General features: G+C 38.4%; 1 protein-coding gene across 7 annotated transcripts in view; it reads left to right on the plus strand.

The window, feature by feature from the left end:
• RALYL (RALY RNA binding protein like) overlaps positions 1–25,519 on the plus strand; it is an 837,272-nt gene that overhangs the window by 193,696 nt on the left and 618,057 nt on the right. The window lies entirely within an intron of this gene.

Raw genomic sequence — 25,519 nt, forward strand, 5'->3', positions numbered from 1 at the left:
TTTTCCCATATTATATTGTACACATAGCCACCAGCATTCTAAAACTAGAGCTGTACACTCTAAGTACTGAGAGTTCTTCACAAAATTAAACATAATCAAATAATCAAGAATTATTTTGGTGCAAATGTCACCATTATTTCTTTTTTTTTTGTTACTTAGAAACCTTTCATTTAAGGGATACAAACTTCATGCATTTCATATGCACAAATTTAGAAGCATAGTGATTCTTCCCACTTTACCCTCCATCTCATCTAAGCTCCTACTTTTCTTCCTCCTCCTCCTCCTATTCCCATTCTCATTTTTGACAAAGATCTCTTTTCAGTTAACTTTATACTCATAAGATTAATCATTTACTAAATAAAGAGTTCAACAAATACTACAAAAAAATAAAAAGCACTTTTCCTCAACAGCTGAGACAAGGGCTGTTCAAAATCATAGCATCTCAAAGTGTCAATTTCACTCCCATAGATTATCTTTTGGGTACTCTATTAGTTACCACAGATCAGTAAGAACATATGGTATTTGTCTTTTATGGACTGGCTTATTTCACTAAGTACAATGGTTTCTAGTTGCATCCATTTTGTTGGAAATGGCAGGATTTTATTTTTTTAACATCTGTGTAGTAGTCCATGGTGTACATATACCATAATTTCTTTATCCAGTCTTCAATTGATGGACATCTGGGTTGATTCCATGGCTTAGTTATTGTGAATTGTGCTGCAATAAACATGGCTGTACAGGTAACTCTTTCGTATGCTGATTTCATTTTGTTTGGGTAAATAGCCAGCAGTGGGATGGCTGGGTCATATGGTCAGTCTATATTTACATTTCTTAGGTATCTCCATACTGTATTCTGCAGTAGCTGTACCATTTTACATTCACACAAATGGTAGATTAAGGTACCTTTTCCCTCACATCCTTGCCAGCATTTGTTGTTTGTTGATTTTTGGATGAGAGCCATTCTGATTGGGGTGAGGTCAAAACTCATTGTGGTTTTGATTTGCATTTACCTGAACATTTTTTCAAGAATCTGTTAGCCATTTTAATTTCCTTTTTCAAAAAATGCCTGTTCAAGTCCTTTGCCCATTTCTTGACTGGATTGTTTGTTTTGTTGTTGTGGAGTTTCTTGAGCTCTTTATGTACTCTGGATATTAATACTTTATCATTTGCATAGTTTACATACATTTTCTCTCATTCTAATTGTTGCCAATTCACTTTGCTGGATGTTTCTTTTGCAGTGCAGAAGCTTCTCAATTTGATGTAATCCCATTTATCAATTTTGGCTTTGATTCAATGTGCAATCAAAAAACACCAAAAGGTGTTTTTTCTAAGAAGTCTTTGCCTATCCAGTGTCTTGTTGGGTTTCCCAAATGTTCTCTACTAGTTTTAATGTATTGAATCATTGATCCATTTTGAGGAAATTTTTGTGTAAGGTGTAATGTATGGTTCCTGCTTCATACTTCTGCATGAGGAGATCCAGTTTATCCAGCATCATTTGTTGAAGACATTATCCTTGCTCCAGGGGTTGATTTTAGCTCCTTTGTCAAAAATAAGTTTGTTATAGATATGTATCTGTTTTTGTGACAGTACCAGGCATATTGATTATAACTGTCCTGGAGCATGTCTTGAAATCTGGTATTGTGATGCCTCCGACTTGGATTTTCTTGTATAAGATTGCTTTAGCTATTTAGGATCTCTTGTGTTTTCATATGAATTTTAATATCATTTTTTCTAGATCTGAGAATGATGTCCTTGGTATTTTGATTGGAATCACATTGAATTTAAACTGCTTTTAGTAGTATGGACATTTTGATGATATTGATTCTTATAATCCATTAACATGGAAGATTTTTGCAGTTTTTTGTGTATTCTTCTATTATTGTCTCTAATATTTTGTTACTTTCATCACTGAGCTTTTTGGCATCTTTAGTTTATTCCAAAGTATTGAATTTTTTTGTAGCTACTTTGAATAGGATTGATCTTAGAAGTTCCTTCTTACAGCATTTTCAGTGTATACAAAGGCTATTGATTTTTGTGTGTTAATTTTATATTCTGCCACTTTACCAAACTCTTGTTTCTTAGTGGAGTCTTTTGGATTCCCTATATGTAGAATCATGTCATCTGCAAATAGGGGTAATTTGACTTTCTCCTTCCAAATTAGCATCCCTTAGATTCCTTATATTTGCCTAATGGCTCTGGGTAAAACTTCCAGGACTATATTGAATAGTAGTGGTGTATGTGGGCATCTTTGTATGGCTCCAGTTCTTAGTGGGAAAGCTTCCAACTTTTCCACATTTGATAAGATGCTTGGTGTGATTGTCATATATTGCTTTTATTGTCTTGAGGGATGTTCCTTCTATACCGAATTTTCTCAAAGCTTTCATCATGAAAGGATGTTGTATTTTATAAAATGCTTTTTCTGCATCTATTGAGATAATCAAATGGTTTTTGTTCTTCATTTGTTAATGTGATGTATCAAGTTTATTGATTTGTCATGGTTGAACCATCCCTGCATAGTAGAATCAAATCACACTTTGCCTGGGTGAATGATGTGTTGTTGAATTTGATTAGCTAGTATTTTCTGAGGATTTTTGTGCCTATGTTCACTGGGGATATTGATCTATAGTTCGCTTTCTCTGTTGTATCTTTTTCTAGTGTAAGAATTAAGGATGCTGGCTTCAAAGAAGGAGTTGGGAGGACTTCCTCCCTTTTAATTGTTTTGAATAGCTTAAGAAGAATTGAAATTAATTATGGTAGAATTCAGCAGTGAAACCTTCTGGTCCTGGGCTTTTCTTTGATGGGAGGGTCTTTATTATTGATTCAGTCTCCATCTTGCTTAGTAGTCTGTTTAGGTTTTCTGTGTCTTCATTGCTCAATTTTTGTAGTTTCTTTGTCTAGGAATCTATCCATTTTTTCTAGGTTTCCTGATATGATGGCATACAGCTTTTTGTAGTATTTTCTGATGATTCTTTTTATTTCTGTGACATCTGTGGTTAAATATCCTTTTTTATCTCTGATTTTATTGAGTTGGGTCTTTTCCCTCTATTTTTTTTTTTAGTTAGTGGGACCAATGGTGTATCAATTATGTTTATTTGTTCAAAAAACCTGTTATTTGTTTCAATGATGTTTCTATCATTTTTTTGTTTCAATGTTGTTTATATCTTCTTTAATTTTATTTCTTTTCTCCCACTAATTTTTGGTTTACCTGGTTGCTGTTTTTCTAGGTCATTGAGATACATTGATAGCTCATTTATTTCATGCCTTTCTAATTTCTTGATGTAGGCAACAATTGCTATAGATTTCCTTCTTAACACTAATTTTGCTGTATCCCATAAGTTTTCATATGCTTATTGGCATCTTTATTCGTTTGTAGAAATTTTTTGATTTCTATCTTGATTTCTTTTATGACCAACTGCTCATTCAGGAACATGTTGCTCCGTCTCCATGTGTTTGCGTGTATTCTAGAGATTTTGAGTTGTTGATTCCCAGCTTAATTCCATTGTGATCAGATCAGAGAAGATGCATGGTATGATTTCAATTTTTTTTTAATTTGCTTTATGGCCTATCATGTGGTATATCCACATGTTCTATGCACTGGTGAAAAAAATGTATATTTTGCAACTTTGGGATGAGTGGTTCTGTAGATATCAGTTAAATCCATTTAGTCTATAGTGTCAATTAACTCTGTTGTTTCTTTGCCAATTTTCGGACTGGTTGATCTGTACATTGCTGAGAGTGGGGTGTTGAAGTCCCCAATACTATTGTATTGGAGTCTGTTTCTCCCTTTAGATCTATTGACATTTCTTCTGAATAAACAAGTGCCCGATAATTGGTGCATATACATTTATAATAGTTATATCTTTCTGTTGAATTAATCCTTTAATCATTACATAGTGCCCTTCTTTATCTCTTTTAACAGTTTTTGTGTTAAAGTCTATTTTGTTTTTGTCTATAAAGTGTATTTTGTCTGATAGGATGGCTACACCGGCTTGTTTTTGCTTTCCACTAGCATAGAATACCTTTTCCCAAGCTTTCACTTTTAATCCGCATATATCTTTGTTGGTGAGATGTGTTATCTTGTAAGCAGAAAATAAATGGGTCTTATTTTTAATCCATTCAGCCAGTCTGGATCTTTTAACTGGAGAGTTGCGGCCATTTAAATTAAAGGTTACTATTGATAATTAATGACTTGGCACTGCCATTTTCCCATAAATTTTCTATTGTTTACTGTGGGATTATCTTGTTCTTTTACTGGGAAATTCTCTGGCTTCACATTCTTTTATAGTGATGACTGTGTTTCTGTGTTTCTCTGGGTAACACAGCCTTAAGCATCTTTTGTAAGGCTGGACAAGTGTGACAGATTCTTTCAATTTCTGTTTGTTATGGAAGGTCTGCATTTCACCTTTATTTATAAATGAGAACTTTGCAGAATACAGTATTCTTGTTTGACAGCTTTTTCTCTTAATACTTGGACTATGTCTCACAGTTCTCTCCTAGCCTGAAGAATTTCCAATAAGAAGGCAGCTGTGAGTCTAATTGGAGATCCTCTTAAAGTAATCTAGCACATTTTCGAATATTTTCTTTATCTTTTACTGTGGAGAGTTTGACTACAATGTGTCATGGTAAACATCTTTTCTAGTCATGTATATTAGAAGTCCTTTTTAAAATTTTTTTTATTTTTATTTTATTTATTTGAAAGACAAGAGTTACAGAGAGAGAGGTAGAGACAGAGAGAGAGGTCTTCCATCCGCTGGTTCACTCCCCAGATGGCCGCAATGGCCAGAGCTATGCCAATCCAAAGCCAGGAGCCAGGAGCTTCCTCCGGTTCTCCCACGTGGGTTTAGGGGCCCAAGGACCTGGGCCATCTTCCACTGCTTTCCCAGGCCATAGCAGAGAGCTGGATCAGAAGAGGAGCTGCTGGGACTAGAATCAGCGTCCATATGGGATGCCAGCACTTCAGGCCAGGGCTTTAACCTGCTGCACCACAGTGCTGGCCCCTATTAGATGTCCTATGTGCTTCCTGTACTTGGACGTCCCTTTCTTCCCTTTTTTTCTCCGAGTTAGGGAAGTGGTTTTTTTGTTTTTGTTTTCTTTCTTTCTTTTTTTTTTTTTGTAATTATTTCATGGAATAGACCTTCTAATCCATTCTCTCTTTCAAATCCTTCAGGAACTCCTAAGACCCATATGTTTGGTCGTTTAACAGTATCTCATAAATCTCCAACACAATTTTTAATTTTCCCAATTACTTCTTCCTTTACTTGGTCTGACTCTAAAGTTTCCAAAGATTTGTCTTCTATCTCAGATGTTCTTTCTTTTGCTTTACTGAGTCTGTTAGTAAGGCCTTACACCACATTTTTTGTTTGATCTATTGAATTCCTCATTTCTAATATTTCATTTTGATTTCTCTTAAATTCTCAATTTCATGGGAAGAATTTCATTCATGTTATGTATTAATTTCTTTAATTTGTAGATTTGCTTATGATTCCTTCTGAGTATTCCTATGATTAATCTTTTGAATTTTGTTTCTGGCATTTCATCATCTCTTCTGCTTCACATTCTGATATTGAGGTGTTGTGTTCCTTTGTTGGCGTTATGTTGTCTTCCTTATTCTTGTTTCTTGTATTTCTGGATTTATTTTTAGGCATTTGTGGAGATACTTGTTATTTTTTTTCCTATGATGGCTTTTATCTTTGAACTATACTTCTGTGGCTTAGTGGAGTGTCTGCTCTTTCAGGGAATAGCCAGAGGCATGTGTGGGAGCTGTAGTCAGTATTGCAGAGTAGGGTGAGTGTTGCCGTTGATTTCTCAACAATGTTGCAGTGGATTAGTTTCTGAGAGGAGCAGCATGGTGGGGGCAAGAGGCACCGAGTCACCACACAGACCCCGGGAGTCGGGTGAAAGCAGGCTTGAGGCGAGCAGCCCACAGACTCGTTTATTACAGTTGGAACAACATCTTATATAGCCAAGACCAGCCAATCTGGTCAAGGGGCGGTCTATGCCCCACCCAATCACAGCCTTTTGCCAGGCAGGCTCCATTGCCAGGTGGGTTTCAAAGCCATTCCTGAGTGACACTCGCTTGCCAGTGACCACCTTGGCATGGCCTTCTCATTCCACCACATTTCCCCCTTTTCATTTATTTTTGAGCAACGGGAGGCATGATTCTTGGCCATACCATTGTTGACCCCGTTTCTATGTGGTCTCCGTACGCAGCTGTGCCTATCTTAGGTTGTTCCCCAGGGGATCTTATCCGTCATTGACTAACCAGTGTTCAAATCGAGAGACCGTAGGATTGCTTGCTCTGATAGGGGTAGGAATGAGGAATAATGGTTATCAGGAATGGCATGACAGCACACAGTCTGTGGGCCATTTGAGTGGCTGACCAGAGCTAGTGGGGTATAAAACAGTAACAGGCATGGCTATGGACAGTTTCTCAGGGTAGTATGATAGGGCAGATGCATCTGCTAACAAGGCGGAGTCTCGGTCTTGTTCAGCTGGTTCTGGTTGGCCGTCAGTTGCAGGCTTGATGTTTCTGGCTGGTACCCAAATGGGCTGTTCCGCATTCTCTGGAAAGACACAAGCGTATTCTCGACCTTTGGTTAGCAGAGGGTGTGGTCCTTTTCATTCTCCTGTCAGGGGGTCTTTCCACTTAACCATAGGGGCTGGGGTCTGGGATGGAAAGGATCCCATATTTATAAGCTGGGCTTATCCCTTGGGAATCAAAAGTAAGAAAATTGATAGTGAAAAGGACCTCAGTCAAAGCAAGCTGTGGGTCTGAAGGCATATGATTGTTTCTTTGTCTTTGTAAGAGATCTTTAATCGTCTTATGAGTTCTTTCAATGATTGCCTGTCCCTGTGGGTTGTATGGAATACTGTGGCAGACTGTATGTTCCAAGATTTCAGGAAGGAATTAAATTCTTGTGATGTATATGCTGGCCCGTTATCAGTCTTTATGGTCCAGGGGACACCAAGGACCAACATGGTTGATTTAATTGCCTTTATCACATTACTAGCTTTTTTTCCAGATTGGGCTGTTGTAAATACAGCCTTTGAATAAGTATCTACCACCACATGGAGTTTACCAAAGGAGTTAATGTGGGTGATGTCCACTTGCCAGAGCTTATTAGGAGCAAGGCCTCGCAGGTTCACTCCTGCTTGTTGCAGTGGGCCTAACGGGGCAAGGGGTGCACAATTCTTGCAAGAGTGCACTAGGTGTTTGCATTGGCTCATTGTTAGCTCTGGGAAAAGCAATTTTATGCTGCTTGCTGACATATGAAATTTTTGGTGTAAAATACGGGCTTGTTCTAAGTGTCCAATGGAAGCTGTGTTGCAGGAGATAAGATGATCAACTTTTCTGTTGCCTTGGAAAATAAAGCCAGGTAATCCAGTATGTGATCTTACGTGTGATATATACCATGGGTATTTTCTGTTTTCAGTTAGCTGTTTAAATGTTGTGAACATCTGGTCAGTTGGCTTATTGGTCGGGTTAAAGATTGCAAAAGGGGTCGTCTTTGCTACCTGTACTGAGTATTTGCTGTCCGAAAATATATTTACTGGTCCATCTTGGCTAAGGAGTAGAACCTGGACTATTACTCTTATTTCTCCCAATTGTACTGATCCCCTGTGGGGTTCTACATGGATCTTATCTTTTTCTGAAAAGATTTGATCACTATTCCAAAGAGTGACTTGTTGGCATCCGTAAACACACATGGTGCCATGGGTATAGGTTGATTAGCAGGGAAAGCATGTTTTGGATAGTCTATTTCTAAGGTTTGTAGTGTCTGGAGTAGCCTATCTGCTGGCAGGTGATTGTCAATCTGTCCTGGAAAATTTATCATTAAAGTTTGAAAGAGCGTGCTATTCTGCATCAATGTCGACAGTTCTAATTGTGATAGTGGTAGGACCACTATGTCTGGCTCTGTGTTAAATATTTTATTGGTATAATATCTTAATTTAAGTCCCATCATAAGGATGGCATCTACTTTGTTTACTATTTTACGACAATTGCTCCAGGATATGTGCACCCAAAAAAGTGGTCTGTGTTGTTGCCAAATAACTGCTAAGGGGGCCTTGAGGGTAGATATGGTTATGGCAAATAGAGGCACCTGAGGGTCATATCTAAAGGTTTTTAAATTTGATAACTGGGTGTTAATCTTTTCTATAGTGGATTTGGCTGCAGGTGTCAATGTGATTTTTGAAGAAGGGCTGTTTCCCTTAGTAAATCGTATAGCGGTCTAAGTTCTGCAGGTGTTAGGGGAAGGAAGGGCTTCAGCCAATTGATTTGGCCACATAGTTGCTGAAGTTCATTAAGTGAGTATTTATGCTTGACTTTTAGGTTTGGGCCCATTGGAGATATATAGGAGGAGACTTGAGAACCCAAGAATAGAAGGGAGGAAAATGTTGTACCTTTTCTGTGGCAATAGATAAAGCCAGGAATTGTAAATTTCTTTCTTTCTTTCTTTCTTTTTTTTTTTTTTTTTTGACAGGCAGAGTGGACAGTGAGAGAGAGAGAGACAGAGAGAAAGGTCTTCCTTTGCCGTTGGTTCACCCCCGCCAATGGCTGCCACAGCCGGCGTGATGTGGCTGACGCACCGTGCTGATCCGATGGCAGGAGCCAGGTACTTCTCCTGGTCTCCCATGGGGTGCAGGGCCCAAGCACTTGGGTCATCCTCCACTGCACTCCCTGGCCACAGCAGAGAGCTGGCCCTGAAGAGGGGCAACAGGGACAGAATCCGGCGCCCCGACCGGGACTAGAACCCAGTGTGTCGGCGCCGCAAGGCGGAGGATTAGCCTACTGAGCCGCCGCGCCGGCCAGGAATTGTAAATTTCTTACTGTCTCACTTAGGCATTCAGAATTGCTGCATTCTTGTGAGCAAGTAAGATATCATCCACATAATGTATGACCAAGCACTGATCTTTAAGTGTGCTGGTCTCATGAGAAACGTATCTTTGGCAAATGGCAGGGCTATTTTTCATGCCTTGTGGGAGTACTGTCCACTGGAATCTTTTTGCAGGGAGCTGGAAATTAGGCTCCCATACTGTAAAGGCAAAGTAAGCCTTATCCTGCTCTGCAATGGGAATGGAAAAGAAGCAATCTTTGATATCAGTGGTAACTGTGTGGTATCCATTAGGAATGGCCCCTGGATAGGGAATGCCAGCCTGGAATGTTCCCATCTTTTTTATATTTTTGTTAATGGCTCTCAAATCCTGTAGAAGCCTATATTTTCCCTGTTTTGTTTTTGTTTTTGTTTTGGTATCACAAAAATGAGTGTGTTATGAGGGCTAGTGGATGGTTCTATGTGTCCCTTTTCCAATTGTTCCTGTACCAATTCTTTAAGGATGCTAAGTTTGGCTTGTATTATTGGCCACTACTCTACCCAGATGTTTTCTGTTTTTTCCCATTCAATGGGGATTGGGCTTGGCTTTTGTATGAGGTGAGCAGTGGCCCCTAGAATTGGGGGTGAATCTTACTTGTAGGTTCTCCATTAAAGCTGCTGGCTTGTGGAGATTTGTGATCCATAGTAAGGACCGTTTGCATTTGTGAGAGCACATCTCTCCCCCATAAGGTCATGGAAACACCAGCAATTAGTGGAAAGATGGTTCCTGTATCTCCATTGTCATCTCACCAAGTTACAGGTGTGATGACCTGATCAACCAATTTTAATCCTCCAACACCTTGGAGGTCAGCTCCAGGTGCTGTCTTCCAGTGTTGTATTTTTATTGTGTCTCTAGCTTTTAAGACAGTAACATCTGCTCCCATATCAATTAAACCCACAAAGGCAATGTCATCTAATGATAGGGTCAATTTCGGCCTCCGATTGAAGATAGGCATCAACCAGTTAATGGTGATGGGACTCCCTCTTACTTTCTGGCCTGAGGGCCACCCCACTGGGAGTTTAAGGTTTGATCTTGCAATCTTTTGCCCAAAGAAAGCCTTTTTTTACATCTGGGACACAGCGTTTTGGGCTTGCCCCATTTTGCAATGTTTGGGCAGTTTCACCATAGGTGTCCTATTTCCTGGCATCCCCAACAAACTGGAGGGTCATTAGACTTCTTTGTACTCGATTTGTTAATGGCTGCAGTCAGGGCTTGTATGGGTGTATCAGCAGGGTTTACCTCCTTTGCAGCTACTATCCATTTAGAAATGTCTTCATTATGGACTGGGGCGATTGCTGCTTTTGCCTCTTTGGTAGCACCTTCCCAAGCTAATTGTTTGACCAAATTGTCTTGATTGGGGCCAGGCAGTAGTCTTTTCTCTACTGCCTCCAAGACTCTGGCAAGGAAATCGGGGAACCATTCGCCTGGGCCTTGAACTAGATTTCTAAAAGAGCTGACTATAATCAGGAGGATTTACATTTTTTAAGGCTTTAATTGCCAAATCTCTGACCTGATCAAAATAGGCAACTACTCCAATGCGGGCCTGTTCTTGAGGATATATGTAGGTGCCACGGCTTCTAAGCATATCAAAGGTTACTGCTATTCCATAGGCAGCATTATTCCTTGCCACAGTTTCAGCCTCTTCCTGATAGGAGGCTTTCCACTGTAAAAACTGTGGTCTTGACAAACATGCCTTGAGCAGTGCAACCCAGTCAAAATGAGTTTGAAGGTTTGCTGCCCATTGTTTGAGCACTTGTTCAAAGTAGGGAGAGTCAGGACCTGACTCTTGAGAAGTATTTTTTAGCATAGTGAGGTCATTTATGGGCGTTGGAATCCAGGGCCTGAATTCTGCATCCACTCCTACATTAACAGCAAATGTGCAGGTGGGTCCAGCTGCTGCCCTAAGAGCTTGGGGTGCCCGAGTACTGCCACAAATTTGGGGATCCTCACTGGGTGCGGATGGGATGACCTCGAATGAGTTATTGTCTAAAGGTCCTCTTAGTTCATCCCACGGGTATGTGGGGGGTGGCTGACTAGGCATTACTACCTTGTTTGCTCTCTCTCTCCCTAAGTCATCAACCATTGTCTGTGAGACAGGGACCTGGAGTGTCAGGCTCTTATCACTCACATTTCACTATCTTTGATAATCTGCACAGGATTCTGAGAGGGGGTATCTTTCCCATGTCTGAGCGCTAAGAGCGGCACGGCACGCCAACTCTAGCCAAAGGAAAGACACATACAGCACTGCTGCCATAACAAAGCAAATTTCTAGCACCTCAGCTGTTGATGGCATTTTGCAGGAGGTTTCCCTACATTAGACAAACAGATAGTGGTGTATCAGATCGTAAGTAAGTATGTCCTGTGCTTAGTGGGGGACTTCCTTGATTCGTTAGGTCAAGGCCGTATGCCCACACGGTGTCTCCGGAGCGTCACCTCTCTCGAGTGAGGGAAGATGACTTGGTTCCGAATTCTGGGATGATCAGTCCCTTATGTGAATTCGCCGGGCGAACCGAAAGTAAAAGGAGGAGCCGAGAAGCGACGTACGCTTCTGGATGGTGTGTGCCTAACCTGGGGTCACTTAGACCGAGGACAAGGACAAGGAAAGGGGTGTAGGAGGGGGTTCTGCGCTCACCCTCACAGAACCAAAAACACACAAAACACCGAGGGGCCTTCTTGCCGAAATCCAGGGGGGACCTCGTGAGTCCAACACGCTGTCTTTCTCTCAGTCACGTTGGCGCGCCAGATGTTGCCGTTGATTTCTCAACAATGTTGCAGTGGATTCGTTTCTGAGAGGAGCAGCATGGTGGGGGCAAGAGGTGCGGAGTCACCACACAGACCCTGGGAGTCAGGTGAAAGCAGGCTTCAGGCGAGCAGCCCGCAGACTTGTTTATTACAGTTGGAACAACATCTTATATAGCCAAGACCAGCCAATCTGGTCAAGGGGCGGTCAATGCCCCACCCAATCACAGCCTGTTGCCAGGCAGGCTCCGTTGCCAGGTGGGTTTCAAAGCCATTCCTGAGTAACTGACACTCACTTGCCAGAGGCCACCTTGGCATGGCCTTCTCATTCCACCACAGGTGAGTATCCAGGTTGATACCCAAATTGAGCATGATAGATCTATATTTTTAGAGGGGAGGATTTGATCAGCTCTGTTGGCACTTCCTCTCTTCCAAGGTGATCACTGATGGTTGTTAACCCACAGTAGGTGCAATACTCATCTGCACTGTCAAAACAACACACAAAGGATTTGTACAGTCCTCAGTGTGAGCATGGATACTGTTGCAATGATGCATCCCAGGCAATCAGGGAGTTCTGAGTTTGTGGAGCAACTCACAGTGATTGCCCAGAGACCCAGCTGCACCCTGCACCCTCTCACGCAGTCATGGTGTTCCCACAGTCTCAGCACACAAGGCTACCATAATCATAGAGTGCCAATGATATACTTGTCCTGCTGGTCTGTCCCATCCACAGACAGTCAGACATGTTCTCAGAGCCAGCTGCCTGTGGGAGTTTGAGCCCCAGAGGCTATGATGTGTTGGGAGGCTGGAGGCATCTCACAGTCTTACATAGGTGCCCAGCTGCTTGTCATTCTCCCAGCCAGACTATCTTCTCTTGGCTGGTTCTTGGGCACATGAACACAAGCTGGTGCAGCTGTTACATATGTCCAAATTGGCATCCACTCTCTCAGTTAGTTGCTAGATGCCATTGTCAGAGGGATGGGGAGAGAGAAACATGCCCTTTCTTTCCTCTAGGTTGGCAGGTACCCTGGCCCCCACAGGGCTCCAGGCTGGACTCATGCCAGGCTCTCCCTGCAGCTGTATCACCAGTGCCATAGGTTGTTGCAGCCTGGTCTCACCTCACTTTCCAGATCTGGCACTGAGGCTCTCGACTGTTGGTGTTCTCTGTTGTATCCATGCTCCTGCTGCATATCCACACCCTCCGTTTAGATCCATAGCATTGTCTTCCTTCTGTGGAATTTTCACTGCAATTTTCTGACTTTTCCCTGAGATTGCACTCTGTCCAACTTTTGTTTTTAAACTATCTTTGCCTAGCCTAGAGCAGTAAGCTCCCTCCCTATTCTGCCATCTTGGAGTCTCCCTCTTTGTAGTAATTTTTGAAGTCATGTATTGTGATAGCTCCAGCTTGAATTCCTTTAGCTGTTCTAGGTCTTTTGTGCTTCCATATGAGTTTTAGGAATTTTTTTCTAACTATGTGCAATATAATAGTTTAAGAAGAATGGCTCATTTTCAGTAGTTCAGAAAGATTATTTTACAGGTTGTGTGCTTCATTTATTTTGTTGCACAAATCTCCTCTGGGAATTATAGGCACTATTAAACTTTTGTAAATGATAAAGCAGGAATGACAACTGGCACATGGTTGGTGCTTTGGAACTACTTCTTGATGAACAAATAAATGGGTGAGTGAGTAAATATATGAATGGTTCTTACCCTTTAATAATTTACCTGGTCTTTCTTTTAAGAATAAATTATCTACCAGTCATTTATATAAAGTAAATTGCTGCTTGGGAATTCTGAGACGTTTATATATGATAACATTTTATATTCTACATTATTTGTACCAGTGGTTTTTTTACCTTTTGAAGACACAAATATTTCACTTATTCAATGTCTTTCTCATTTTCAGCTAGACACTGTTTTTCATTTTCAAATTGTGTTAATAATCTATAACTCATTTCTCATCTGTAGTTAGGTCTGGTTTACTTTGCAAAACTAATGTTGGCCATAAAAGTCAATACATTGCATACAATCTATATGCTATTACTAAAAGATGGTCGTAATTATAACCCAATTCATGTCACAACTAAAAGGATAGAAAATTTGCCAATTAAAAAGAAATTACTGCCAGTGAATTCTATCACTCATAGTGTCCAGAAAATTCAATATGTTTTATCACTGCAGTGGGGTACATATGATGGAAGAATAAAGTCTGAAGAGATAGTAAACCTATGTGCTGACTCACTACTGACATTATATTTATCAAAATTCTTATTTGAAAATAACAAAGAAATATGGGTTTTAAACGTAAAATAATTTTTGAAGGGAATGATTAGCTTACAGATTCAAAGGAAAGACTGGAAAATTGGACAAAACCAGAATTAGAAACAAAGACACAAGATATTTATTTAGCAAAATCAAGTCCTGTTATTAATACTGGACTCCATACTGATTCCACTGACACTGCACTGGATGCCATATATGAATAATTCAGCATGGTTGCTGTAGTAATCAGCTTTAAACTGTCCTTTGTATTCTTTACAGTCCCAGGTGATGTCAGTTAGTTGTTGAATTAAGATCACATATTCCTGCTTTGATGTCAGAAGCCAGAGTGAGAAATGAATAGGTATTTTTAGCTTCTGCTCTGGGAGAGGGGACCCTACCTCTTGCTAAAATATGTAGTAAGGTAATATTCCCACACTGAAAAGGATGTGTGTGTGTGTCAGGATGACTGACAAGCACCAGACCCATTAAAAAGCTGTATAATCTGGAGTGAGTTTTGTGGTGTAGCATGTTAAGCCTTTCCTTGGGACATCCTCATCCAATATCAGAGTATTGGTTTGAGTTCTGGCTACTCTGCTTCCTAGCCAACTTCCTTCTAGTGCATGCTGGGAGGCAGTAGATGATGACTTGGGTTCTTGGTTCTTGGTATGAGAAGCTTAACTGGAGTTTAATGCTCCTGACTTCTGCCTGGCCCAACCCTGGTTGTTGTGAGCATTTGGAGAGAGAACCAGCAGGTGGAAGATGTAGCCTCTCTCACAGAGAAACTATCATCTCTCCTATGTTTTTAAAAGTTTTTAAAAGGTTGTATGGCCGAAGAGATCTGAGAGGGCAAATTATTCAACTTTTCTAGATGCCATTCTTCAAACAAGAACTAGAAATAGATAATGAACTAGAAATAGATAACTAGAACTAGAAATAAATAATGTCTATTGAAAATAACAAAGATTTTTGAATTCAGTTAGAAAGATAATACAATTCTACACAAGCAACAACAGCAGACTAATGAGGATTTGAAGTGGTAGAGATAAAAATGATATAACAGAAGGAATATTTTTAGCTCTCTGACAACAAGGGATTTCATAATTGGAAGAGGAGACTTGAAAGGTATACCTTGGGGATTACTCAGATCTGCATCTCTGTGATATATGCTATTTAACACATCCATGTACATTTAACAGCTGGGTGTCCTTCCTCTTAAAGCAGATTTTTATAGGAGTGGCAAAGTATGAGATAATTGGGGATTTGTAGGAAATAAACATAAAATAGTCCTATTAAGGTTATTTACAACCGATAATATCAAATACCATATTATGAAGTTTTGAGGGAAACACTATAGAAATCCTCCTGAAGGCAAAACCACCTACACTGTAATTTATTTGAAATTTACTTCATTTTCTCATGGTATCATTACATGTTTTATAATTTTTCATAGTTTTCAAAGTGGTTTACATCTGTAATAAATACATCACTATATTTCAGTTATCTCACAAAATCCAAGGTTAGGAGAAGACTAGAAGCATGCTAAAATTTCTCGGAATCTTTTGATTTTTAACAAATTGTGTTACAAATCATTGCAGGCTCTTTTCTGATAGGAAATAACACTCTGTAGCACCTTTCATCCTAGACCATTTGAGTATTAGTGTAATTTTCCCTTGACTTTTTGCTTTATCTCATAATTATGAACAAGATATCTAAGGAAATAAGTAATATGAAAAGGCCTCAAACCACCACGGACTAACTTATTGAAGAGCCACACTGTATTGATTGAAAGCTGTTATGATTTCAGATCCATGTCATCTCATCAAAATATGTGTTGTGAAGATTCCTCATATAGTGGGCAAAACTTTTTTCTCTTAAAAGTAATTGATGAAAGTCAAAGGACAGAACAACCTGTGTAGGAAGCTGTGTGCCAAGTTTCTGTTAATCAGTGCTTTAGATCTGAGGTCTAGTTTTCATGGTTTGCCTCTTCTCTTGATGGTGTGTTATCCTTTCAGCCCAGTTCAGTTGTTTCCTACAGATATCCTAACCTGGATTTAAAGGATATATGAAGGGAATATGAGAGGACGAGGGGAGTAGAATGTGAATACCTTATAGGAAGCTTTCTTTCTTTCCTCTTTGATAACTGATTTTACTTTCCTATCAAACATGTTACTTTAGACTTTTAATATCAGGAATATATTTGTTTTGAATCTTTCAGAGCTTCAGGTGAACTAGTTGAATTACATGTTCTAGCAAAATGAGATAAACAAATAATACTAGTGAATGAAAGCACCAATTTCTCACATAATGCGTTAGCTTAAGTAGTTTTAGGAAATGTGCTCTCCTTTTGCAGTATATTAGCCTACATCATGCCATTAAAAATTCTAATAAATCCTTTTCTTCCTAAAGAAAACTATTTAAGCATTGAATCAATTAATATAATGGATCAATACAGAACATCATTTGGGTGGCACAGTTTCAAATCAGAATGATTAGAGTTATTTAGACACTGAACATTCAACACAAGCTATGATTTCAGCAGGGAGTCTCATTTGGACTTTCTTCATTTTAATTCTATCAATTTCAAATTTTATTAACAGCAGTGAAACACAAAAATTTTAACAGTGATGCTTTATAAAAACCTGTAAGTTTTGAATAATTTTAATTATTGCACCATTTTTGTCCCTAAGAGCATGCATGTAAATTATTTTCCCTGGATGAATGATTCATCAGTGACATTGAAGAGTTAAGCCTTAAAAGACTATATATATTTTCATTGTTCCTAAAGGAAAAACTGCTTATCTAATTGAAGTTGATTATAAGTACAAGTTTGAGTAAGAAGATGATGAGTTATTTAACCTTTTTGAGTCCACTGATGAAGTAACAGAATTGTTAAGATTAAGGAGTTATTACTTTTACATAAATGAAAGTTCAGAGTAGTTATAACTAGTATGGAAAAATACACATACAAGGAACCTTCAAAATGTTTTTGGATAATGCACATTACAGAAAACTGCTTGCAAATATCAAAATAATTTTTCACAAAAATAAACTTTTCATTCCATTTTCCATGAATGTTTAGAATCTCCTTGTATACATACACACACACACACACACTCACACACACACACCTACACAGGGCATACATGCCCTGTATCCTGGCTTTGAATGTAAGCGGATTATGAATTGTGTGAATGGGAAGCCATATGATTTGTTCAGTATTATGTGTTCAAATGCCAGGGGACAGAAACCAGAACAAAAGGAAGAACCAAAGAATGTTCCAGAGCAACAGAAGTACAAGTCTGTAATAGGTAAATACCAATGTAAAATCTTCAGTGTAGCTGTATGGGGGTATTTAGAATCCAAGTAAATATACAAACTATAGATGGATAGGTGATCAGAAATAGTTCCCAGTACTGTAAATGTGCAAATTTGTAGAAGCCTGAAAGAAGGCTGAGGACATTGAAATTTAGTTATTTCACTGAAATAGAAAGTGAGGGTTACTGTGGAGTCAGTTAGTAAAGAGGTCTCAGATTATCAAAGCTTGCAAATTGCCCTGCTCCAGTAAAGTGAAAGAAAAGGATTTCTCTAATAAGATTATTATTATTATCATCTCTGGTTAAAAATCCTTGAAGAGTAGTAGTATAGGAAGATTAAATAACTGGGTCAACACAGTCTGGTCTATGATGTTGAGGGGAGGGATAAAATGAGCTACTCTCTTATCCTTAGAAGTTATTCCTCTTGCTTCTCTTCGCGGAAGTCCACTGATAACCCCTATTAAAGCAAACTCTCTCAATCCACATTTTTCAGTGTTTACTGTGTGTCAAGATCTGGGCTAGCTGGTGCCACGGCTCACTAGGCTGATCCTCCGCCTGCAGCATTGGAACACCGGGTTCTAGTCCCAGTTGTGGTGCCGGATTCAGTCCCGGTTGCCCCTCTTCCAGGCCAGCTCTCTGTTGTGGCCCGGGAGTGCAGTGGAGGATGGCCCAAGTGCTTGGGCCCTGCACCCGCATGGGAGACCAGAGAAGCACCTGGCTCCTGGCTTTGGATCAGTGCAGTGCGCCGGCTGCAGCACGCCGGCTGCGGCGGCCATTGGAGGGTGAACCAACAGTAAAGGAAGACCTTTCTTTCTGTCTCTCTTTCTCACTGTCCACTCTGCCTGTATAAAAAAAAAAGAAAAAGAAAAAAAAAGATCTGGGCTAAACACATTTTTTAAAAGATTTATTTATTTAGTTAAAAAAAAAAAAGAGTTACAGACAGAGGGAGAGAATTCTTCCATCCACTGGTTCACTCCATAAATGGCTGCAATGTCTGGAGCTGGGCCAGATCCAAAGCCAGGAGCAAGGAACTTCTTCCAGGTCTGCTTAGTGGGTGTAGGGGCCCAAGTACTTGGGCCATCTTCCACTGCTTTTCCAGTTCATAAGCTTAGAGCTGGGTCAGAAGAGGAGTAGCCAGGACAGGAACAGGTGCCCATATAGGATGCTGGCACTGCAGGTGGAAGCTTAACCTGCTATACCACGGTACCAGCCTCTGGGCTAAACACATTAATTCTTTAATATTATCTGATGAAGCTAATTTGTGATAATAGGTGTTATTATTTTACTCATCACCATAAAGCATATATAAAGATAATATCCTTGAAGAAATATATTTAACAATACTTAATATTTTAGTGATATTTATTGTTATTTTCCCTAATCACATGCACCAACACACAAAAGCCACAAGTAACTAATAACAATATTTTCTCATTGTTTTTCTACATTGGATTCTTTATGATTCTGAAAGCAACATAATAGGTAAAAATAAAACTATATAAAATATGTGAATCTCAAATTTATTTAAATGAAGAATGAATTTATAGTAGTCATGTGCAAAAGAAACTTCTCACATATTATTTAACTGAGACTGTACACAAACATTCAGGGGGCTATATCCTGAAATATTGTGCCATGACACACTCATCATTAGAGATTATAAAAGTCTAAGATTCATTAGCACTTGGGTGAACTATTTCTAAAGATCAACTCTTTGAAGGTGTCTGCCCTTATGGACAGCATTCTTCGGAAAAAAAGTAATTACAGTTGGCAAATGCCGGTGTTGCTTTGTGGAGAGAGCGCCTTGATATACTCAGGAAATATACATAGTCAGTGAGAATGCAGTCTTATGGAAGATGATAATGACTCTGAATGCAGCCAGCTTATAAGACACTTAATGATTAGCAGTAGAAAACCCTGACCAAATTACAAAGTCTTCTGCCTGAATTTGTATAGGAAAACACTTCAGGAGAGTATAAAATTTTAGACTGTTGGGCAGCAACTGAATTCATTTATATAAAGAATCATTCTAGGAGAGCTGGTGTTGTGACACAGAGGGTTAAAGTACACAGCATCCCATATCTGAATGCCACTGACAGTCCCATCAGCTCTTCTTTTGATTTAGCTTACTGCTAAATGCACCTGGGCAAGAAGCAAAAGACTGTCCATTTACTTAGGCACCTGCCCCCCATGTGTGACACCAGATTGGAGTTCCAAGCCCATGGTTTTGGCCTGGCATAGTCCTGACCATTGCAGCCATTTTGGGGAGTGAATTGTGGATGGAATACATCTTTTTCTCTCTGTCTCTCCCTCCCCCTCTGTCTTTCTGCTTTCCAAATAAAGTAAGATAAAATCATTCTAGGGCATTGGAGATGTAAAGGAATAAGAATCAACAGTATACATGATATGTTTTGGTTGTAAATGGGTAAAGCCCAATATTCCTTTATATATCAGACAGCATCAAATTTAGTGAACATTCATGACTGAAATCCAGCATTGTGGCAGAGGACTGGTCAGGTGTTTGCCCTGTGAGAACTCTGGCAGATGAAGGGCTTACATTTAGCCATGCTGAGCTCATCAGAAGCATCCCCCTGGTATGGGTTATTCTGGATGTAGCATGAAGAAAGGAGAACTGCTTAAAATCTGTTCCGAATGGGGCAGCAGCAGTAGCAGCAGCCTGCACACAGTGGCAGAGGTGGAAATAATGGTGGCAATTCAAAAACACATTGTGGCATCATTTTGCCTGTGGTCCTAAACACTCAGAGTCTTTGATTTTAAAGCATTTCAAGTCTGAATCACTTGCTTTCCCACTGATTGCATGAACCATGCATCACTTACTAATTAAGGTAATGTGTGTTCCAAGATATCTAGCATCATTTTCTTTTCTTTGTTATCCAGAACAGGTTTTTTGAAACTCACATAGAGCACTCCTACCATGGTGGATATAAATTTCCCTAGTTCCACTATGAACCAAATCCCTAATGAGCTATATGATTCTTTATTATTGTGAGCTTTTTAAAGTTTAGAGGTAGGTATATTTACCACCATATTGTTTTTTGACGTTTACAGTCTAGAATAGAATCCATTGTATAGTATAATAAATACCTCCTGGGTAAAATAGTGATACTCACAGAATTAAACAAAAAGCTGTTTTACAAAACACACAAAAGGGAACTATAAAATTATTCCATGTCATTTTTGTAATGAAATCTACTTGATTTGCCAAAATAGACCCAACTAACTTAAGAAGATAATGTCACCCAACAAAGGAGCTTGAAATATATAAGTGCAAAATGAGAAGACCTTACTCCAAAGGGACTAGTTACCACTCTATAATTGGTCAACTTAACTTACAAGAACCCCAGCTAATGATGCCACATGACTGCCATTGATCAGGGCTCCCAAAAGGACTAGTGCTTTCGATTTTCTTACCTTGCAAATTGGTGAACTAAAGCAAGCAGAATAGATTTAGAAAATGCAACACTCTCAAAAAGAAGAAAGCTTCTGAAGGAATAAGTAAATGCACAAGGAAAATGTCCCATTTGTAATGCAATTGAACCTCAAGATGCTCTTTATAAAGGTGATGCAAGAAAGAATGTTTAAAACTCAAGCTACAGTAAGATGGCTTGTGTTGGTAGAGAATTGACTTATAGCTATGAGACAACGAATGAAGTGGGCAATTGTTTCATGAAAAAAAGATTGAACCATGATTTGGTACAACAAACTGTTTGATTTTATACTTTTACAAAATATTTGACAAAGAGTCTGGTAAAAAGTATAATTTGGCAAATAATTATAAGGGTTTCCAGTATGCCATAAGTATTTCAAGTGGATCAAAGTGAAGAAAGTTGTGTGTGAGTTTTATTGTCTACAAATGTAAGATACTGCCTTGGAAATAGACAATATGTGTGAATCTAGAAGTTACTATGTAGCTGCCTATATGAGAGGTACATAGCACATAGAGGGAGATATGGCAGTTATCTAAGTGGTAGGGGGATGGCATATATAATGCATGAATTCTCACATTGAGGAAGCAGGGTACTTGGCAAGTTGTCAAGACAGAGCCCCAAATTACAATAGAAGAAATTTGATTACCAAAAGTTTGTTATAGCAGAACAGCCAAATCAGTGGAGAAATGGGCCAAGGTTGGAGCAGAACTCACTGCAGATTTTCTTGACCCTGAAGTTCATGAATTTCTTAATTTTTTACACATTGAGATCTTCTTACCTTTCTGATTAAAGATTATTTTAGTTTCTGACCCCAGCCCCAATTGAATTCTGTAGTTCAATGATTGACCCTGGTGAAGAGAAGAGTTATTTAACAGAGAGGAGCATCCAGTCAAGTCATTTATTTTATCCAGAATACTATATGCAAATTTAGGTATTAGATGTGTCTAAAATACAGTGAAACTAAAGAAGAGCCATTAATATGAATCAAATATTAATCTGCAAATGAGAAAAGGATGAAATAAATGAAATTGTGGCTGAACACAGGTGCTTTTTTTTTTCAAATCCTGGAATAGTTTATGGAAGATTCTGCTTACATCAGAGGATTTCAGATTCCTTATTTTAGGTGTGATGAGTGGTGAGAATTTAGTTCCATGAGCAGGCACATTTGAGACACACTGAATTGCAGAATTTATTTAACTTACGTATTTAAATTTATGGATTTTGTGACCCTCAATATGTGGTGCAGGCTGAATAGTAAGTAGAACCTTGAAGGATTTAAATAAATTATTGGATGGCCAAGTTATACCTATGACGAGTTATTAAAAGGAGTTACATATATCCTTGGTAAGCAGCCTTAACTTGAATGTGATATCACTAAAGGCAACTGTGTTTTCCAATGAAGACTTTTATTTTTTAATTAATTTATTTGTTTGGTAAACAACTTGATCTTTCATATTCTGAATAAATGAGAAATGTGTACTTATCTGTTCTCGAGCAAGTAGAAGGTTATTTCCTTAGAAGTAAATTTTATTTCACTTTCCTTGAACTTGTGAGAGTCTTTTCCTATATTACTTTTTAAGAAGTCACAATATTTCACCTACCTCCTCCTCAAATATATCCCACTCATCCTGGGAACTATGAAAATAGGATTAACATTACATGAATTATTGAGAATTCAGAACAAATCCTTTCAAACAAATGTCAAAACTCAAAAGCCACAAAAACAGTGTTTGTTAGCTTTCAGCTTAGCCTAGAGGAATGCCGAGTTTTCAAGATATAAATAAGTTCTAATTACCAATAGTATTGGAGAGATGTTGATGTATACCATCTTAAAGAAGTAAGATGTGAGACTGGTGAAGGTTTCATGTGATTTATTTAAATGATTTAGCAAAGCAATAGATAATTTACTGAAGGATATTGCCAATTTGGTGATTTTTAAGAAATATTTAGTATAGTTGACTCTTTCTAGAACACAAATTCTTTTAAGTATTTGCTTGTATAGATAAAGTGTTTTCTTTTAATTCTTGTTAAACAACTGAAATTAAAAAATTGATTTCCACTTAATAGTTTTACCTCAAGTTGATGTTTGTATTACATTACATCTTCTTTATTCCTTAAAAGTTATATTTTATCTTTAAAATACATAAAGTTGCAGATTCAGCTTTTTGGTGCTATCATTGGTTTTCAGTTCACAGTATTGAAATAATATTGGGTGTAGATTGCTGTATTGAAGTTTTTCAATATAGATAGCCTGTGCATTAGGCAAACATCGTTTCTAAAAGTGACTATGGACTACTTTGGCATTCCGTGTGTTTTAAACATATATAAATGAATAATATGTTTCTGTTGATCTATTATTTATCCAGATCTGATGAGAAAATAAATAGAAAAGCTTGCTCTTTTAGGGTTTAGGGGAAAAGAAGCAAGTAGCTAGTCATGTGTCTCTTCTTGCTTGAAATCCCCAAAGTGGAGATCCAAAGGCAACAGGTGCTTCTGTCTCCTTGGGAGAACAATACCAGTGCCCAAGGTAGGTTGGCATTAATAATAGGCCTCCAAGAGGAAAAAGACTGGTTACAAAATGTTTAAGCAACAGAAGATCTAAATTAGCCATTCCATGGTTTCCTAGAGAGACCTACCAATGTAGTCAAGGTGAGATCAAGCCATAACATTCATAATAAAAGACAATACGACTTCATCAGGAACAGATTCCTGACAGGGAAGGTAGGAAAACTTGCAGTGACCAGGTAATAAAGAGAAATCCCCAAAGTAAAAGAAGACGAACAGGCCCTGTCTCCTCCATCCTCAGTGAGGGCATTTATGCCTCATCCTGCACAGAAGTCTCATGTTACTATACTCTTTGATTTTAAATTTTTATTGTTTACAGTTAGGTTTTTAATCCGTAGTGATTGATTTGTGTATCCTTCATCCTGGGAAGGATTTACACTCAAACTGCTGCATGATTTTCTTTATTCTTATCACATCTCATCTTTATTCCTTTCTTTATTCCTATCAAATATGTGGGAGTGAAGTGTTCATGCTCTTAACTCTTGCCTTGTACTCAAACAGCAGCAAGTTTAGCCATGATCTATTTACTAAGTCAGTTACCTCCTGTTGATTTCTCACCCAATTTATTAATCATGATTCAGTTGACGTGGCCTAGTATTTTCTTGATACTGTTGCTTTAATAGTTTTGTGATGTTAGTTTTATTTGATGTTTTTCCAGGTACTTTAAAACTATTCCTGTGATTTTCCCCTTATTCTTGATCCCTGTAAAATGAATGTGTCCACAGGGAAAATAGAAATTATCTTTGAAACATTAAAGATCTATTTGTTAAATATTTTTTGTTGATTCTAAGATATATAAATTCTGATTTTAACATCTATACATAAATTATATGATCAAATTATTATAAATTCATTTTTGCGTCATTGATGTTTTTATTCTTTTCTGTCTATAATGATTGAGAAAATTGCACAAAAATAGCTATATGCTGGTTAAAATATTTACATTTAGGATAGGAACTAAAAAATGGTCTTTATCAACATTAAACATCACTATGATAAAAAATGAAGTGAATTTTAAAAAAAATATAATTGATACAACTCTTTAGTTATCCTTAAAGTTTTTTTTTAAATGACTTAACACTCCCAAATAAGTGTTCAACTTGCAAAAATCTGTACATAATATATACTGCATAAAGAAACCACATCAACTAGGCAGATTGCTCTAAAGTGGCTTGGATTATCAAACATTTGCAAGTTAATTTAAATATCACTGTATAAATTGGAAGAATTAACTTAAATTAACATATTTTATTTGTTCTGTTAGTGAATAACCAAGATTTTAAAGTTCCTCAAGCTATTTTATATGCTTATTAGGATAATTGTAATTATTCATTTTATTTAAAAATTAAATTATATTAAGCATACAGTGCTTGCTGAATATAAAAGTATATATCGATGAATTATAAATCTTGCCTCCAGCTCTGAAGCATTTCACTCATCTTCATATTTCATGTAACGCTGAGCCCTTTCTGGTCTCTGTTCTGCCATATGTAAGACAAGAATGCTCACCAACCTTTTGTGCTTCATGAAGCAAAAAAGGTTATTTCACTTGTGAGCTTCTCTTTTATGAAAGCTGATCAAATTTCTGATCTTATTTATCTTTGTGAGTTTAGGTAATGGTAGACATTCAGAAGTCCTCATTGGTACGTTTATCAGTTTGTTTTTTCTATAATAGACCATAAACTTTGACATGATAGGCAGCAAGTCATTCTTTTGCAATTATATTCTTAGCATTTACCTTAATGTGTGGTGGGTATGAATGAATGCTTTTGTTTAAACACTTTGTTTACATTTTATGATAGAATTATTAATTATATTCATCCCCTGCTATCACTGCTTGATGCCCAAGTGTGCCAGAGGAATATTAAAACACGATGCCAAGGCCGGCGCCGCGGCTCACTAGGCTAATCCTCCGCCTTGCGGCGCCAGCACACCAGGTTCTAGTCCTGGTCGGGGCGCTGGATTCTGTCCTGGTTACCCCTCTTCCAGGCCAGCTCTCTGCTATGGCCAGGGAGTGCAGTGGAGGATGGCCCAAGTGCTTGGGCCCTACACCCCATGGGAGACCAGGTTAAGTACCTGGCTCCTGCCATCGGATCAGCGCGGTGTGCCGGCCGCAGCAGCCATTGGAGGGTGAACCAACGGCAAAGGAAGACCTTTCTCTCTGTCTCTCTCTCTCACTGTCCACTCTGCCTGTCAAAAAAAAAAAAAAAAAAAAAAAAAACAAAAAAAACAACAACGATGCCTCCTATTGGAGGACTTCTGTGCAAGTGAAGACACAGCTTAATACATATACACCAGAATCTGTGTGAGACAGAA

The sequence above is a fragment of the Oryctolagus cuniculus genome, chromosome 6, assembly GCF_051225735.1.
Source record: "Oryctolagus cuniculus isolate XC-2025 breed Fujian yellow rabbit chromosome 6, ASM5122573v1, whole genome shotgun sequence".
Classification (NCBI taxonomy): domain Eukaryota; kingdom Metazoa; phylum Chordata; class Mammalia; order Lagomorpha; family Leporidae; genus Oryctolagus; species Oryctolagus cuniculus.